This window comes from Bombus fervidus, chromosome 4 (genome assembly GCF_041682495.2).
Source record: "Bombus fervidus isolate BK054 chromosome 4, iyBomFerv1, whole genome shotgun sequence".
Classification (NCBI taxonomy): Eukaryota; Metazoa; Arthropoda; class Insecta; order Hymenoptera; family Apidae; genus Bombus; species Bombus fervidus.
In genome coordinates, this window is record NC_091520.1 from 14,546,880 (window position 1) to 14,566,736 (window position 19,857).

Below are 19,857 nucleotides of genomic sequence, written 5' to 3' on the forward strand. Positions count from 1 at the left end.
AAAATAGATGGAACATTTCAGCGAGTGCTTTAACTCCTGCTAAGTTTACAATTTCGATAACGTAATCCAGTTAACGTATATTTCGGTAACGTCAAAAGGATGATGTTTTTAAATAGAACGAGAAATATCAAACGTCGTTACCGATTGACGTATAAAATTTCAACATTTCTTGATTCGATATCGCGTTAAATAAAACTACATTACAAACGATCTAGTCAATATAAATTAAAGATACGATTTGGATTTTTGTTTAAGAACAAGCTACGAATCATTCCGATCTCCAAAGTGCTCTCTCCACCAGAAGAATCTATATTTTCCAAATTAAACAACCTGGATAAATACCATTGAGTCGTTGTTTCAACGCGCATGATGTTTTCCAACATCTGCTCCACGATTGACATTTGATACAGTTGCGGAAATATTATACTCGCTCTTAAATAATAATTGTGATGTTTCAAACTCTACAACAGGAAATTTAACAAGTCTTTCAAAGCGTCCATAAATTTTCCACTAATACGACTCAGAAATATAATGCATTCGCGATAGTTTCTAAGGGTACACGTGAATATGACGATATAAATTGTAGAAAAAAAAAAAAAAAAGAAATATATAAATCTGTCATATACTTCCACCTACATTGCAACCGTGTGAAGCGATTTATAAAAAGCGAACTCTTTGATGCTGCTAGCAAAATATCCTCCAATATTTACAAAAATCAAAGAAATATCTCGGAATGAAAAATATGTATATGAGTCATGCCACTTTCGTAATCCTGTCAGAGCACATAAATTTCCTATTACCGATCGATGATCGAAATGCCATATATCAATCATTTATAACATCATGTGATATATCTACGTAGAAGCTATATATCTTTTTACATCTATTATAAATCTTGTTGCATCTTATTATATATTCCACTGAACTATTTAGATTCTATTTCTTTATTTGTATTCGTCATCATATGATATATGTAGAAGTTATATCTTTTTACATCTATTATAAATCTCGTTGCATCTTATTATATATTCCACTGAACTATTTAGATTCTATTTCTTCAGTTGTATTCACGAATAATATATAAATTCGTAATACTATAAATTTACGTAACATCGATCTTACTCGTCATAGTTGTCGGTGTCTAAATTTCTAAAGAACTTTTGAATCATTAACGACGAATGAAATATTGGAAAAGACCGGAGAAACGAAGCGCGATAAACGAACCGATGTCCCTTCCATCAAGCGTCTGTATTAAATCTGTTTTTAACATAATCGAATAACAAATAATACCATAAAAATAACGTAACTGCAGGAAATATGTGTACACTACGGATATTTATGCACTCGCAGGAAATTTAATGGTGCAAAAATATACAGAATCCACTTAATACCGAAAACTACCCAAAATATTCAAAGTAAAGTGCTCGTTATAATAATCAGCGCACGAAATAAATCTCCCCTTAGGATTCGTTTCCTTCTTTACATTAATAAACTCTGAATCCATCGTAATCCAATTAAACCTTAATCTTCCGATAATCGAACAAAATTCTTATCGTAAAGAGTGAAAAAACCGCGCATCTGTTCAACTGTTTCACCCTTCTTCTTTCTACTTCGCATCTACCCTCCCTTCCTCTTCCTTCCATCTTGCGCTGTACCATTTTCCAAACATCGTCCATGCGTTATGCACGCTACGTGCGGCTACCAGCTACATGGCTAAGATCCAGAGAGTGTTCCTGCTATATTAAGACCGCCTTATATAACGTTCAGTCATATCCGCGCGGCTCCCTCTATGAACCTTTAATATGCTGAAACGTGGACGCGCGAGCGCCACTTCCTGCGACGCGGACCTCGCAACGTTGAAGCGCAAAAGTAGTCGCTTGAATTAGATTTTCCGAGAAACCTCGTTCGACCAGGTAGCACGGCCAGAGATTTCCGCCATGGCGGAAGACATGGAACGACTTCCGGTTGAACCGTCAAAGATAGCTGTCGCGCGGCAGACAGCTGATCGCTGCTGTTGAAAGCGAAACGCCCCTGATGTGTTCTCAAACGTCGCATCGTACTTGCGGCGTGAAATCTGGAGGAGTAGGAAGAGATACGAGGAAGTACGAACGCAGAGTTAGCCAGGAAAATCGTATAACAGTCGATGGTTAGGACAGCATCGCTTGATGAAAATTGAAGTGTTCTCGTATGCCTCATGGGCGTTTCTGGTAGGCTACGAGGCGAGTAAGATGGATCAAGATCGACTTAACTTGGTTATATATTATATCAAAACCATTCGAATTTAAATTGATCAGAGGGAGCATTCTATTTTCCAGTTTACGAGAAGATAGCGCGAGAAATATAAATTCTAACGCAAAGTACATTTCAGTTTACACAGTGTCTTTTTTTTTACTTTCTAATTTACAGAGTTAGCGAACATGATGTCCAGCAACGTTCGATGTTACGTGGACAGGATATTAGAGAAAATAATTAAAATTCTCTCGTAGAAATAGTCGAAGAATTAAGCGCAAGTTTGTATACATCGATTTATATCATTCTTTTAATTGCCTTTTATAGCGGACCTTTGCAAAGAATCGCAATCACATAATGCGTCCAATTAGTTCTTCCTCGGAAGATATCATAATTTGTTGAGTTCGTACAATTACAAAAATCAATTGCTGATCTCCATAGTTGATTTCATTACATAGCGCGATAATGACACGATAATCGTCGAATATACGAGCGAAGGCGAGTGTAAGGTGTCGGTCGTATTTTAACTCGACAATTCCGCTAGCGGCAAACGGGTGTCCAAACAATTAGCGGTCAACCAAGTCCGTTAATTTGTGCGTCTGACGTAACACTAGTTCAACTCTAAGATTCTTTTCACGATTCAACAATTTCTCGCCCCGTCTTTGTTAGGAAGCTCGTAACACGGCAATTTGATGGCAACATTAATGGCGATTGTTTCTGACCGTATAATTATACGGGGATCCATATCTATTTATCGTGGGAAGTTAATTAGCTGTTGCGTTACACGGTTCTCTCTCGTTCGACTAATAACCAATGTACAACGTGAACTGACCGATGGGCTGTTAGATGTTCAACCCTTAAAGCTCGTAACAAGTGAAATTTCATTTCATGTAAATTTTGTTTCTTCATTATTATTTATTACTATTATGGTTTATTATCACACGGTAGGTTTTTCTTTACCAGGCAACAATGTTTCAATAGATGAGAATTGGATTTAGGCGTTATTTGTTTGTGTTTTTAGGCTGATTAGTAGATGTTAAAATTGTTGGTATTGTTTGTAGAATTAGCTGTAATGCACCGAATTTAGCCAATTTAACGAGAATATGCTAATTAGATCAGCGATTTGGTTCGAACGTAAACCGAGTGCTTTCAAGATTCGGATCGATACATTTGACACGCAGTTTGTTTGTAAGAAACTCGTTACGTTAATAGATGGAGATAATCGAATAGAAAGAAATAATATTTTAATAATTTCTTTGTAAATATAGATGTAAGTGAATATTCTGCAAGTAATTAGTTTGAAATTTAATATTAGAGTTCAGAATTTGCAATATCTACAAAATCAATTGGAAAATCAAAGAAAAACTCGATACCGATTCAACGTATGTAACTCGAGTTTCAAGATGTTTCTGACAGTTCGTCTTTTACTGACAACGGCAAGATTTTTTAAGATATTAGCGAACGTCAAACACACGCAGAGAATTCCCCTCTCTGGCTTTCCTCGAAGCTTGGAATTGTTTGTTCTTTCCCGATTCCCAGATACGCGTCTCCTTGCAGCCGCGACGCTCAGTTTGTTTGAGTTGGCGCCGCGGCGCACACTGCCGCAGAAATTGCAAATCCGTTCGGCCAACCGCGGCATCGTCCGGAAAGAAAATATCCAGATAGGTCTGTTTCGAACGTCTTCTCTGTTGCAACGATCTCTTTCGTTATCCGATTTTCCGATAAAATTACGTGTATATCGGGCGAAAATTGATGAAAAAGTTTATTCATCGATAATTTGTGAAATTTTTGCGATCATTTCACTTGCGTAAAATATATAAATCAAATAAATATGAATAATAATAGCAAGATAAAAATAGAGTAAAATAGAAATATAAATAGGAGAAATTATGTTAAACGATTTGTTTATACAATAGGTATAATTATTCTCTATAGTTAAATTAGTGATTTCTTATTGAATGTATGAGTGATATATCGTCTTAAGACAGTGTTTTCGTAACTACATAATTCTATCCTAATATTTAATAATTAATAACAAAATAAACGATCGTGATGAAGGTTCCTATAAAAATAATTGCGAGGTCGCGGTGAACCTCCAGAAAACACGTTGTACCTTTTTTGAGATTAGAAATTAGGAGATCAAGAACGCAAGCTTTTCGTATCTTTCTACCGTAAATTAATATAATAAATAATTAATAATTTTTAACATTAAATACGGCCTTAAACTAAACACAACAACGGAATTAAAGAATCAATGAAATATCAAGTTCTTTCGATCAACCAAACGAAATCATAAACGCTGTGAAACTCTTAGGCAACGCTTTAAATCGAAATTAAAAATTACACGTTCAGAATGATTTTCCAAACATAAAGAGTCAATGATCACGTTTCTCGATTTCAAAGTAGCTTCCACTGACACGAATAAATTTCTCTTTAAAACATACGAGAAAACCGAGCCATTTTATCGTTATCGATTCTTCAAATCTTTAGAACGTGTTCTAAAACTAACTTTACTAGTCCCGCAATTCTCAAACGATTATTGTATGAAAGTTGTGTTTGTAAATCGGTTTTATTTAAAGACACAGCGACGAATGATAAAATCGCTGGACCAAGGGAGAGAAACGTAACGACAAGAATGAAGAAGTCATTAGTACGTGCAATTACGAATATCCACGAATATCCGTAGATATCGTCGTGATCAGATTAAATTATTGCAACCTGCAATTTGCGTTTACTATGCACGAGAATTCAAAATAACACGTTGAATGCCACAGTGGCCATCGGTGAGCCACGTTACTAGATTTCTTAGGATAGTAGCAAGTAAATGATAAATCTCATTCAGCTCGAAACATTTTCAACAATGCGAATGATTTACGCAAAATTGCGAGAGAAGATAGTTACAAATACGATATAATATCTTGCAAAAATTAAACGTTATAGTTCTCAAAAAAAGATATTCGTGTAGCAGTCGATGGGTTAAGGCGTAGTCTTGAGACGACAATAAATATTCATATCGTAATGGAAATTCAGAGAAAAGGATAAGCATAATCGAATTCTTGGAAGATTTGTTTCAGAAAAACTTGTGTTCGTTTGGTAGACTATAGGAGATTGATCACCTGTCACGATCCTTGTTCGAGAAGAAATATTTCGATTAATTTCATTGAAAAGCAACACAAATTTTGTAACATTATATAAAGTTTCGAAAAGCTAGTTGGCATTAAGATTACAATTAAAATCGTTTTAGTTAGTAGATTAGCTAGTTGCGCGGATTCAGTCTTGCGACGGCAACTGTGTTTGATCTACGGCGCATGTAAAGCATCCGTATCTATATTTCTTGCCTTGTTCTTCACATATTGTATTGAATGTATTAAAAGATACAAAAAAGACTACGTTTACTACAACTTTCATTTGAAATTATTTTAAATCACCTTGAAAGAAAGCTCTGAATACATCGAAACTTGTATATCACGAAGTTATCGAAATGAAGATCAGAAGGAAGGGATCGAAAGTAAGGAAGGAATCGTGCAATAACAAATAAGGCAAAAACCATGCAACTTTATGGCGTATACAGATGGAATTTTAATCTCACAGCAGATAAACCTAATGTTACAATTAATTAAAAAAATAATACGTACTTCTAACTAAACTAGATTCCATTGACTATTTAATCATTTCTTCAATTTCCAAAAATCATTAACAAAACTATAAATTATCATAACAATCCTGTGACGTCTATTTTCCAATAAATTTTTCCGCCGTACGTTATGCAAATCCTGACGATTAATTAAATTTACACGTGTAAACACGAATCTCTAAAATAGATACACCATAAAATAGATGTTAGAAATTTCAATTTCCAATTGAATTCAGATTAACGTTGCACCAAGATCGCGACGATCGACGAGTCTCGTTATCTCAAAAGATTACGACTCGGCGCGAGGATCGCTGAAGGATTTGAAACGAAGCTGAAAGTTCGAGCGCGTAAGTGATCGCTTCTGCAAGTCAGATTAAAAATCGTAAAATCGTACCTGATTCGATGGCCAAGATGAAACATGATCTAACGACTTATCACCGTGGAATGTCACTTGCCGTTGGTCGACTGGACAATTAGAAAATCCGTGAAAGTGGAAGTGAAGGTGGACGCCTTGATGCGAACTGACTGCGACGGTTTCATTCAAGAAGGCGTCGGCGGTCGTCGCGACGCCCCTCGCGCAAGCGCCACGGCGGTCATCTTTTTTTCTTTCTGCCTCCTTTCGACGCACGCGCACGCACACTCGCGCCGTGTCGCTTACCGATTTATTCGAATTAATTGAAATATACTCTCGATATTAATAGGTAAGGACCACCGCTTCCGTCGCGTTGCATCGCGTTGCGTCGTGTCGCATCTTCGAGAAAAACAGATCCGTGCATTTCAATTAGCGATGGCATCGCGGCTCGTTTGAAGCGATGACTATGGAAATGAAACGCGGGGCAACTGTTATTATTTCTTTTATCCTTTTCTTATTTTTTAAAGACAAGCTTCAGTTCCTTCTTTGTACGTAGAACGTTTAGGTTAGTTATAGTAGGTACATCGAAGGATATACAAAGCAATTTATGTAGATACCGATGTTAAATTTAGTGGAAAAATTAGTATAGTTCGTGTGGTTGTGCGGATTAAATACGAATACTGAGAAAAGATCACTATTTAATGTCGGCGTCGGTATACAAACCTTTACGATTATTTTACAAGCTTGTTTAATCATTTATGTCGTACGTATTATACGTACGAGATATTTTTTAGTATCTTTTGCAATTATTTATGTCACACAGACGTGCTTGCACATATGCTTTATCATTTTTTAACCTCGTACGTTTGTTTTCTTCGGTCCATTTTCTGTTTATTCTTTTCCACATTATTTTCCCGTTTACATTTCGCACGTTCTTTATCTGGCAATTCTTCTTTGTCTACATTCTACTTCGTACTTCGTATTTCCCAAATTATATGATTCACCTTGCCTCGTGTTTTACGTGTCATATTCTTTCATATTTTACGCTTCCCAAGCCAGTTGTTTCATTTTACATTACGCACGTTACATTACTCATTTTCGACTTGCTGCTATTTCCATTACATTTCTCATTTCCCACTTTACCTTCTTCTTGCACAGTTTCTACCTCCAACTTCTACTTACTTTTTCATCCTTTTCCCTACCCTTGTCTGCTATAGGTCACACAGTTTCTACATTCCTTTCACATCCAGGTCTTCACTTTCCCCATCAAATCAAATTTGACTTTCTGTTCCACATAAACGACACAAAATGTTGTATCTTATAAATCAATAAAATATCCTACAAATTAAGATTAATTTACGCTATACGACACGTATAGTCTACGGATGGTCGCGTAACGGGAACGTCGTGTAACAGCAACGTCACGTACCGGCATCAGCACGACAAAGCATTAAAACATGCGTTTTAAGTGAGACCATTCACACAATCCGTCACCGACCGTCACGTACTGACAACGGCATGACAGAACATTGAAACATGCGTTTTGAATGAGACCGTTCGCACTATCCGTCACCGATCGCTACGTGACGCTACCGTTACGTGCCGATCCGTGTTCTATAGCGTACATTTCCTTTTATACGTACGTTTATATTACTCAAATATTACTCAAATATTTCATATTCTCGAGATACTACTCGCAAGTGCAGTAATTGTGCTCGTCTATGGAAGGTCAGCACGAAACGTAACATTAAAATCAGCATCGAAACCACTATCAGATTACAGAATCAGAAATATGTCATTTAATAATCATCGTGAAAGTTTAAAATGGAAAATTTGAATATCAGATCTGTATTGCAATATCGTCTCTGTATTGCTGCGAGTGGTTCATTTCAATTGCTAGTAACGAAGGTGATTATAGATCAAATTTGGAGAGAAAAAGAAAGTTCATGGAGGATGGAATGTAGAATGAGTCGAATGTCCCCAGAAACTTATGCCGGTCAAAAATAGACGTGGAATGACACGGGGAAGCGGATACCGTAATATTTTAGTGTCACCGAAATAAAACTGGGAGCCATCTGGCCAATTATACGAATGCATAAATTCGAACTGAATACCAGGCAGGAAAACAAACTACATAGTAATGTTTCATTCTTGTTCACGACTTCCGATCGATCGATCCTGTCTACCTACAAGTCGCTGGCACGTTCAACTCGCATCGTATTTGACAACATCGGTGAAGTTGAAGGATTTGTTTCAGGAGATCGAGTATACCGATTATACGCTTCGAACATAGTTTCTGTTCCTGGAATACGCATCGAGTAGAAAGAAATAAGCTAATCCTATAATCTTGATTGCTTAAGGAGTTTAGAGGAAAGATATAAAGATAGAAAAATGTGTCAGACCTTCTAAGAAAATTGTAATAGAAAATTTTATACGCTTACAAATACGGAAACATGGAATGTTTTAGAAAAGTTGCTATAACTGAGAAAATACTCGATGCCCATATAAAAGATGAAGCGATAGTTTAGAAGGGAAACCGATTTTATTGGAATTAAAATTAAAGTGTGCCTTGCGAGAATCTACCAAAAATTTCCTCTAATATATACCAGATGTGGCAAAAATATATCAAGAGCTGCAGAAATATATAAAATGCATAAAAGATATCCAGGATCTACTAAAAAAAAAAATATACAAAATATTTGGAAATTTTTAATTTTTTATGAGATTATCAGAAATATTAATAACGTAGGAAGTATATTTAATTTCATACCGAAAATGTAATAACGCGATAGTTTGAAAACAAAACAATTTCCTAGTTCTGCAATTTTGCCTGTTTTATTATTACGGAACATGTGTCATCGACTAACTAAATTCGTATGGAAAAGGAACACGAGAAATCGGAATATCGTAGCGGAGAGTAGTCGCAACGCTTGATCTGTTGAACGACACGCGAGGAATATTCTACTGGACGGTTGTGTTTAAACGTGTCTGATCCATCACCCTTTTCTACTTCGAATCGTATTTCGTGCTCGAAGACTACTGAAGAGGCTCGACGAGATCGGTCTGCAAATAAATCAGATACGCTAACGAGTCTCTGCTACATCTTGGATCATGCAACCTTGTACGAGATCTCTTTTTTTAAAATTAGTTCTATAACAAACTAGCACATTTCGTTTCTACTTAAACGACCGTCAGTTTTCAATATTTGTCAATAGCGATCGTTTACTTAAAATAAAAATTGTAACGAAACAGTAAATATTGTTTGATATTTTTTGAGACGAAAGAAAGGTATTATATATTCTTCGTGAGAGTCTTTTTTTTTTACCGGAAACTTTACTGTAAAATTCCTTTTAATCTGCAAAATAATTGCTACGATAGTATAATCCACTTCGTTTGGAATTTCATTCGATAATTTTATTAAAATTTCAAGAAATAATAATGTTAATAATTTGTTGGAAGAATTTCAATTTCTTACAATTGTAATATTGTACGTGTGTATTTAAAGAAGGTGGACAGAAATACTAGTGATCTCAGGTGTCAAAAGTATTGTTTCTTTGTTACCAAGAGCGGACAGTGTTTAATGAAGTGTACGTAGAAAATCTCAAAAGTTGCAATTTCGAATAAATTTGCATTCATCGTCGCAACATTTGTACCTGCCACTTATCATAATACGTAGTAGACAATGTTACTTCGAGTTCTATACACATTCCAATGAAACTGTCTTCGTAAATTTGTTAACTCACCGCTTCAACAAAGATATTTCTGTACATTACATGTACCGGCACTAAAAATCTTGCAAAATATTAAGCGAACAGGTTCAAACAAGTACTTGTAATCGTATTTAGTATTGCTGAAACTTAACAACACTCCATATTATTTAATAATAATGATATCAATATATTTCGCGTCATCGATTTTCTTACTATCGTTTAATCGCTTGTCACTCAAAAAGGTATACAATCTTTTCATAAAACCCTCGTGTTTCGATTTGACATTACATTTTAGAAAAATAGGTATAATATCGTCTTATATTATATTAACGTGAAGTATATTAATTATTTAATAATGAAATAAATAAACTTGAAATATCTTATTTCATTACTTTACTATAAAGTATTACAGACTATTTTACAGGAAAATCTTTAATTTTTGTATTTACATGATAGAAGTCGCCGATATATTAAACTATTATTGGTATTAAAATCCAGTTATATAAAATATAGTAGAAAAGATACTTCAAAGATACTAGTCATAGTAATCCATTCTAAGGAGTTGATGCAGCAGGAACATAATTCGCTAAAAACTTTTCTGGCGAAGTTGTCACTCAATTTCCTCTTCTACCATGATTCACAGTCCCCTATTTTTACGATCCTTTATTTTGCTCGGTTGTTTCAGAGTCACGTCGTATTCTTAACGCGAAAAGGGTTAGCCGGGTAAAGTGCGCTTCCGTTTGGGTGACGCGGCATTTCCGGCGCGCGCGCCCTCAACGTAAAGAGGTCAGTTGGTGCGCGAGTATCAGGAGAATTGGAAAGAGCGCGTGCGATCCAAGTAGCGAGCAGAGGATCGCGTACACAAGGGTAAAGCAGGGAAAGGCGTCTATTTCCGAACGAGCGTCGCTCCAAATTTAAACAACACCACCCGCCTGCGGTAGCTTCCACTTCCTCCCATCGCATCGCATCACTTTCGTTAAGCTGCTACCCATCACGTCTCGCGTTCATTAAGCCGATTAACCTCTAAGAACTAGGCACTCCGTTTAGGACATTGGCCTCCTCATCCCTCGTTATATATTTTTCCCGTGTTGTACAAATGGTCGACAAAAGGAAATTTAGTAGTTCAACCATCTAGAAAAAAATGGTTCGTGCATTTATAGATTCCTTAACCTTGCTGCGTTTCTTTCTCCTCATTATCGAGTCGATCGTAATTGTTTAACGTTTAAACGTATCGCAGGTTTATGAAAAATATAAAAGAACTATCTATTATTACTAGACATAGGACCTTTTGTTTAAATTTTATAGTAAAAGGTTCCTTAAGACATTAAAAATCTTTAGGTATGTGTATTAAAATACGAGTAAGCTAGTAGTATAAAAATGCAAGATGGGGCTCTTTCAAGGAATTTAAGTATTTGGTGTTCTTCTTTGCTTATCCTTCTTCGTATTAGTTGTATATACAACTTTTAATACTCTTTTCTAGATGGAATAATTATACATTGCAATGTGCAAATATGATCTTAACATCGAATCTTAGAGTTATAACGACAATATGCTACAAGTATTGGGTCGTTCAAAAATGGTCGAAACGTTATTGTTATGAATTTAATGTTACATTTTTACTATAAATTTTATTGTTAAAACTTATTATCATAAATACAAATGAATGTAATTAATGTTCTATTTCCTGGTGTATTTTTAGTATATTAAAATTTAGTAGTACACAAATGTTTAATTATTCCAGCAGTTTAAGCGGTCGAATCGCTAAATTTCGACTGTGGCCCAATGAACGTCGTTTTATTCACACCAATGATCTTTCATGCTGGAAATTTAGTGTTTCGACGATTGGTATTACATTCTCCTCGTATAATGTTTCACGACAGTATTTCTGCTTCCAAAGATTATTTTTATCGAACCAAATCCGGTGCAGTATAAAGATGATTTATTTTGACTCATTCTCTTTCTCTTTTTCGCTGAATGAAAGTGGAAAAATTTTTACTCTGTCTCTATAAAGGTTTTTGATAGACGTGTTAGAGAAAACTGAATGAACGTGACGACAATTTTAGTTACGCGAAACGTTCGGTTCATTTATATTCGCATATGCAGATACATATAAATAGATCTGTATTGTCATAAACGAGGGGCAGGATAGATGTTATATCATTGACTAAATACGGGGTAGACTTGACGTTATATATGATTTTATGTCTTACGCTCTGAAATACCGACCCTGAAAAAAAAATCAAATTATTTCCTACGCCCTCTGCGATTTTCCACGACAAATGCAGGAATTATACATACATACATACATACATATATATATATATATGTATCACCATAGAGCTTGGTATCGTGGACGAGTCCCGTATCTCGTCTGTGATTTTTTATGTTAGAAAAGAACTGAGAAATACCGACTGAGCAATTTGAACACGTGGATCGATCTGTTAACGTACTGCTCAACTTTGCGAGAAAAGTCGATAAAACAGTGTGAATACTCCAAATACATAAAGGTACTACATACAAATTGAATCTCGTTAATTGAAATAAAAATTTATCTTCCAAGTAACATAATTCTACCAATTACTTTAAAACATGTGATAAATGTTGTATACATCGATGAACAACAACTTCAATGGGAGAAAAGAATATCATGAAACAGTTGTGTATTTTTTTTCAAAATTGTTTTCTTTATTTTGTAGAAAACTGCGTGATAAGTACACCAATAATCTTGCAATGTTGAAATGTTGCCGATTCATACAGGGGGCACGAAGGGGACTGTCCGGAGCAAGTTCTTCCAAGTGAATTACGCTCGTTATTGGTCAACAGTCTTTTAGTTTCATTTTCTAATTTTCGCGCCGCTCCTGGTCCGAACAGCCTCCGAGAGGCCCGGGTTATTGAGTTTTGCTGTTACTAGCAAGCCAGAGCAGTGAACAACGAACATCATTATTTTTTTTTTTTTTTTCTTTCCTATGTGGTACAATTGGTATAATTCTACTGTATAAAAAATCGTTTATTTTGCTCGCGAGTCGGAGACACGTTAGAAGGAAACGCGAGATTCGACGCATGATCGAGACAATTAATAAAAATAACGAAAGCAGAGAAAAAGAAAAAAAGAAGAGAAACATGGAGCGTAAGAAGGGACAAGGAGCGTGAAGGCGGATGCTTCGCGCGTCGATTTCGAATCTCGCGCCACTTCGAGCGTTCTCTACAACGCGGCTGGCGCGACTTTCGAATTACGTAAACCGTTTTTCATACTTTTTTCTTCGAGATGACTCGTTTTTATTTTATGTTATTTTTACTTTACTCTTATTTTTATTTATTTATTCATTTATTTTTTTTTTTTTTTTGGTAGAAGCGATCTACTACTTTAAATGACACTGTTTCTACAACATCGATCGATTACCTTGAAAAAAGATTCTCCAATTTCCCACTCGCATATTTTCTTTTTCTCTCTCTCTCTCTCCTGCTCGTACATCACGACAACGAAACGATGATTATTCGATTCAAATGACATACGTTGGCTAGTGTGGTTCTTTTTTTCCTGTTACGTCTTTTTTTTTTTAATTAGTTCCTTAATCTTCCAGTTGCACGTGTTTCCATTCTCTCTTTACACGCACGCACGCACGCACGCACGCATCTCCTTTCCTTTTGGTACCTTTGTTCCTACCAAAGATATTTAATTTTTCCAACCCATGATCTTTAAATTTTCTCTATTCAAGACCATGAATCTCCATTCGCTGGATTTCTAACGAGTACCAAAAGATCCGCCTCATAAGACACTGCGTCCCCGAGAAACCACGAGACGGTCGAAAATTTTGATTCTCAGATTTGCATCCATATCAGTCTGCGGGTCTGTGTGCATTTATTTATAATATAACTCTCCCGTATCTCGATCTATTATATTTTTTTCTTTTTTACTTTGATTACCTAATAACGTAAACAAATGAAAAAAGAGGAAGAAGACATAATTTATTATATACCACGGTGAGACACGGATCAAAAACATGAAATGGCTGTCTCGATGTTTCATAGAATTGTGAAATACAGAAACAATGAAAACAGGACAAGATGGAGCACCGAGACGCCATATCGATCTATATCTCAAAATTTCTCGCCGTGGTATTTAAGACTAGACACACCAATCTTATCGACAATACGACAATAATTACATCTTCGAGGAAATAACCGATAATCTAACGTCGAATTTCGATAATATGTATAATTCTCGCGCTAGAGAAAATGACGGACGTGGATCGTCCGAGAATTTCCGAACACATCGTTTAATCACAAATCGCGCCTACGTAAAATGGATTCCCCGCCATTTTTCGGGAAAAAATCGATGAAACGACGACAGATCGATTTCATCGTCCGACAGGACGCGCATGGCTTAGCATGACTAGATGGACCGGAAGCGGCCAGGTTGACGAAGAACTTGGCTCAAATACATATTCAATTTGGGACACGCGCGATATCGTTTGGTCGATCAACCTGAACTTCCGTGAAGACGTACACGGAGACGGTGAGGAGAAGACGAACGGGCTTTCGTTCGCTTTGACGCTCAAAAATAGCTTCTTTCATATAAGATTTTTTCTTTGTTTAAGAAAATTTCCTTATTCCTTTTCTAAGCACGGACTAATCAGTACATAGAGTGGCTCATGAAAGTATGTATATATATATACATATATTTGAACACTTATAGAAACCTTTTACCATCTTTAAAGATCGTACCATATAAATCGTCCAATAAGTTGGTGCCACACATCTTTCTCTCTTTGCTATTTCACATCTTTTCTAAGTATTTATATCATATACTTATAAACCTATATATCAATGTATGAACGTAGCATAGGAGGACAAGTGCGACGAGTCTATGATTATGTGAGAATGGAAATTATGAGTGAATGAGATTGTACGAACGTGTCTGAAGAGTACAAATAGTTCATACAATGTGAAACAAATAGAATTTCTATTCTTTATGTAATTCTTTACGAATGGTGATAAAATAAAAGAATAAAAAGATCTTTTCTGAATATCAGCTGACAGTCGATTTTGGGATATTCAAGACTTTAGACCATTGTATCGACGAACTTTCTGTCTCATCTTACAAATCACGAATTTTGTCCATATTTGCTCAAGATCGTCCTAAGACACGTGACGCGACGATTTTCAAGATCAAAACGATGGAACACCAGTTTCTCTCTCACGAGCGAAATAAATGTCGTTTATAACAATTATTACTATACTTTCCTTTATGAAAGTTATGACGAACTTTCTGTTTCATCTTACAAATCACGAATTTTATCCATATTTGCTCAAGATCGTCCTAAGACACGTGACGCGACGATTTTCAAGATCAAAACGATGGAACACCAGTTTCTCTCTCACGAGCGAAATAAATGTCGTTTATAACAATTATTACTATACTTTCCTTTATGAAAGTTATACAACGCTGCAGCGTCAATGGAACTTGGAAATGTTTCACGTAACAAACATAACATAACGCACGAAAGTTTCCGAATACTTTCCTGAGCCACTGTAGATAGATTCTTCATCTAAATTTTTCCTAAAGTATAATTGATTCTAACCGATTTATTATCAAGAAGATACGACCATGATTTTGGAGGATATTACCGATCCATAGCCGTAACTTTTCGATTAAATAGCTGTTGTGAACGTCAGAGTATCGATTATCGATCCAGCGAGCTAATCTGTCGAAAGTACGCTGCCAGGAAGCAATCTGCGCAAATGGAAAACGTTTCCTTCGTCTTCTTCAATATCGACAAGATAGCTAGCCCGTCGTCGTTCCACACAGCCTAATTGCCGGTGATTTTCAGCGAAAGGCCACGATAGATCGATCTCGTCGCTCCAGCTGGATCGCCTAATGAAAGCTCGAGCGTCCCATAACGAATTATTAACCCATTAAGCATCGAACAATCGCTTATTTTTTTTTTTTTTTTTTATAAAATTAAAGACGAACGTATTTTTTTTTTTAATCTTCTGTATTCCTTTGAAATTATCAAATCGAAATAAAAGATAATGTCGGCGAAATATTAACATCGCAAATGTTACAAAACATTGGTGTTAAACATATTAAAAGATATTGATATTAAAAACAATTTGCGATAATATAAACCGATGGAGAGAAATTGCAAATGAAACGTTTCGTCAACAGAAATTTCACGCTTAATGGGTTAAAAAGACACCACGATACACACCTCGAATTAATTATTAAGAATGCTAACGTTCAATTAATCAAACTTCCTTTCTTACTTTCGCGTAAATCAAAAACTCACAAATTCGCCTAAACGTTTTTTAATCTAAAACTCCGCTTCGTCGACGGCCCTTAAAAAATTCGATCTAATTCAATAACAATATTCTCTCTCAATTTTTTTTCTTTTTTTTTTCTTTTTTTTTTAAATATTTTTTAATCGTTTTAATTTAACCGAGAGTTGCACAAGACCCTTTTTTTTTTGGATTTAGTCATACCTTTTCGTACCTTTTCCATTTCTTGCACGCTCTGCTTCTCTTTCTCTTGTTCGCACGTCCATGTACACACACTCAGGCACACGTACAATCATTCTGTCGCGTCTTCTCGTCGATTGCTCTCTCGTTCAATCGCGAGGGACCGTATATTCTCTCTCGTTAGTCCGCTGTTGTTCGTTCTTCGCGTGTCTCTCGATTATCTCTTTCTCGTTCCTACTTCTTTCTCTTTCCTTCAACTCCACGCTCTCACTCTTTCGCGCTCGTTTTCTTCCTTTTTTTTTTTTTTTTTTTTTTTTTCGAATAACGTTTCATCTTTCTTTCTTTCTTTACATAGAGAAATACGATTAATCTTCATCACCTAATATTGCATGCGCGTGAACACATTTTTCTTTTTATTTTTTTAATCTTTTCTTTTTTTTTTTTTCTTCGTTAACGATGGAAAAAAGCTTGCGTCTGTTCGCGGTTTAAAAACCACGAGTGTCGTGTGTAAAACTACCCGGGCATGGTTTTTTGGTTCTCTCCAAACAACTTCTGATTTCATCTGTGCGCACACGTACACGCAGAATGATCTCCCGTACGTGTGCACACACAGGACCGACCGACCGACTGTGTACGCTTCTTTCATCGGCATTTGCATTCTTTTTCGCTTTTTCTTCGCTTCCTTTTTTTTTTTTTTTTTACCTATACATATTCGACGCCTAAAACGTGCCTCTTCTACGGTGTTTCTTTTTCGTTTCGTTATTCGCTTCTTCTCTTCAATTCTCATTTCACGTGAGACGGGATCGTTCGAATGTTCGTTTCAATCTCGATGTTCGAAAAATACATTAAATATAGATGTATTAATAAATAGAGCGTTTTGGATAGAATATTCGAAGTAACGAGTATACAAGGAATAAAATGGACGAATTTTCTTGAGACATGGTTTCAGAAATTTGGAAAGTTTCGAAAGGAGATTCGTGTCCTGCGTGAGCCGAGAATCGAAAGGAAAGAGCTGTCGATGATTCGTTTGCAATTTTACCCCTTCGTCGAAACAGTTTTCTTTTCTTTTTCTTTCTCTTTTTAAAGGATTACAATAATTGGTGACTTCTCGTGAGATACTTGAGTAGTTTCGCTCTGTCCCGAGGTCGAGAACCGAAGTCGATACCGCCATTTTGCTCGTCTACACGCCAAATATCGTGTTTAACAAATTCCCTTTACAAATATACATTTTTCATTCCTCCTTTCCTTGGAGAATCCATTCGGTTTATTATTATGCACTGAAATTGTACGCGCGTACAATTTCAGCTTCGAATATAGTTTTATTTCTATCAGATTGCCGTGGTGGTTCTGTATTTTTGTATTTGGTAAGAAGATTGTACTTTGTCGAGGTGTCGAAGGCCTTTCTGGTGAATCGTTATTTTATAAGAGAAAATTAGCGTTAGCTGATGCGTAATTGTCTACGTTTGAAAGATAATTTCAATAAAAATACTATTATTTTCTTTCGTACTTTACTTTTTTTCTTTACGTATTCCCTTTTGTCCCTTTATTTCGAGAAAAATATCAAAGTGTGTAAAAAATTACGCTCGTGAGTCTCTTTCGATCGTAGGAAAACACTAAATTCGCCATACCATTTCACTCTCTCTCTCTCTCTCGCTTAAAGCTTCCATGTCACTTTCGTCTACGCGATTATAACGATTACGAAAGTCTATCTTAAATTAACAATGTCATGGCTATCGAGTAAAAAAATCATTTCGATACTGAGTTTCAAAATCGATAGAAATCTATTTGGTACGTGCAGGTATCCGGGAGCATAGAAAATAATTTTCTTTCTTTCTTTTTCCCTCTCTTTCTCTTTTTCCCTTTACCAAACTTTCCGCCTTTTTTCGAGAAAAAGGTTCTCAGGAACACTGTGTCGATGGCGTACTCCACGGCACGCCCAATTAACCTGTTAACCGGGTTCTCCATTAATTAGAAACTTGTTTAATCGCGAAACGAAAAATTAATAAAAATGCGTCGATTTCGTTCAGGTGGACCTTAGTTAGAGGCGGGTCGAAATTTGATGTTTAGAGTAGATAGCGAAACTCGAATGAATTTCGTTTGAGCCATGAAACTCCGAAAAGTTGCATAAACTGAGATCTCGCGACTCTCAAAATTAGAAATGTCTTTTTATTTTCTTTGATCTCGAAGAAATATTTATCTTACAATTGGTAAGAAGTTGGGGAATTTTTTCGCCGAATATCAAATTATTTATCGATGAAATCCTGCCGATTAAAACGAGTTTTAAAGGCTAAATATAAATTCAATTGAATTATTATTAGTCGAAATTAAATTCATCTCGAGTTTCGAAGGATTTCGGGGTATCGAGTGTCCCATATCTCTGGTTTTAGTCGTTGCAACTGAACATTACAGAGGAAGAATGCGATAAGTCAGCATTTCCCGTTTTCTGTACAGGGAAGCAGTTTTAAAATTCAGTAGGTGGAAAATATTTGGAATAGGAAAAAAAGGCCTAGGTCTTATATTCGAATGTGTAGAAGTTTATTAATCTACTATGAAATTATTCGTAACAATTTTGAAAAAATTATTTGATTTTGATCGATCTTTAGTCGGTTCTCGTTCGTCAATTTATCAAATAATTTCGCGAGCTAGTCTCCCTATTTGATTTCAGCGGTAAAATTGTCGAATCAGTCGAAACGATTAGTCTCAGATTGTTTTTTTTTTTTTTTTTTATTAAATGTCGATAGATCTAACGTTAAAACCGGACGTGTATCTTTTTCCCAATTTTCTTATTCAATTAATTTAAAATGTATTCCTTTTCGTAACATCAAACTATCAAATACATTACAATATTGCTTTTTAAATTAGATATACCTTTGGTATTTCACAAAACTTGATCAATCTATTAGCTATTTTAAACACGCTTACTCTCTTCATGTTCGTCTATGTTATATTAAAATATTAAAATATTAAAATAAAAAGTTTAATAATAAAATAAAATGTACTCAGATTTTCGTCTCTCTCCTATAACGTACTTTTAATAAAAATGATACGACACGTGGAGGATAATATCTAAATAGACGAGTTATTTTACCCAAAAAATTTGCAATCTGAATGACGAGTGAACTTTCTTGTCTTCCCCGGTTAATAGGTTAATAGTTAATCGTCTAACGATACACCTAACGCACCATTAGGCATATCTAAATCTAAACAAGTTACCGTAAACCCTAACCGTTCTTTCGAGGCAATCTCCACGGCGATCTAAATGGAAACGTTTGTTGGTTTCTTTTTTTTTTTTTTGGTGGCAGTTGAAAGAAAACGGGGAAACGAAGCCGGTCGTCGACTCTCGGTTCGTCGTCAAGGCAGATCTCGTCCTATTTTCATTTCTTCTTTTCTTTCGAAAAACTGAAGCCTTATCTATCTGAATAATAATAAAGTAGCGTTTATATCAGACATCGTGCGAGCCATTCGAAACACGG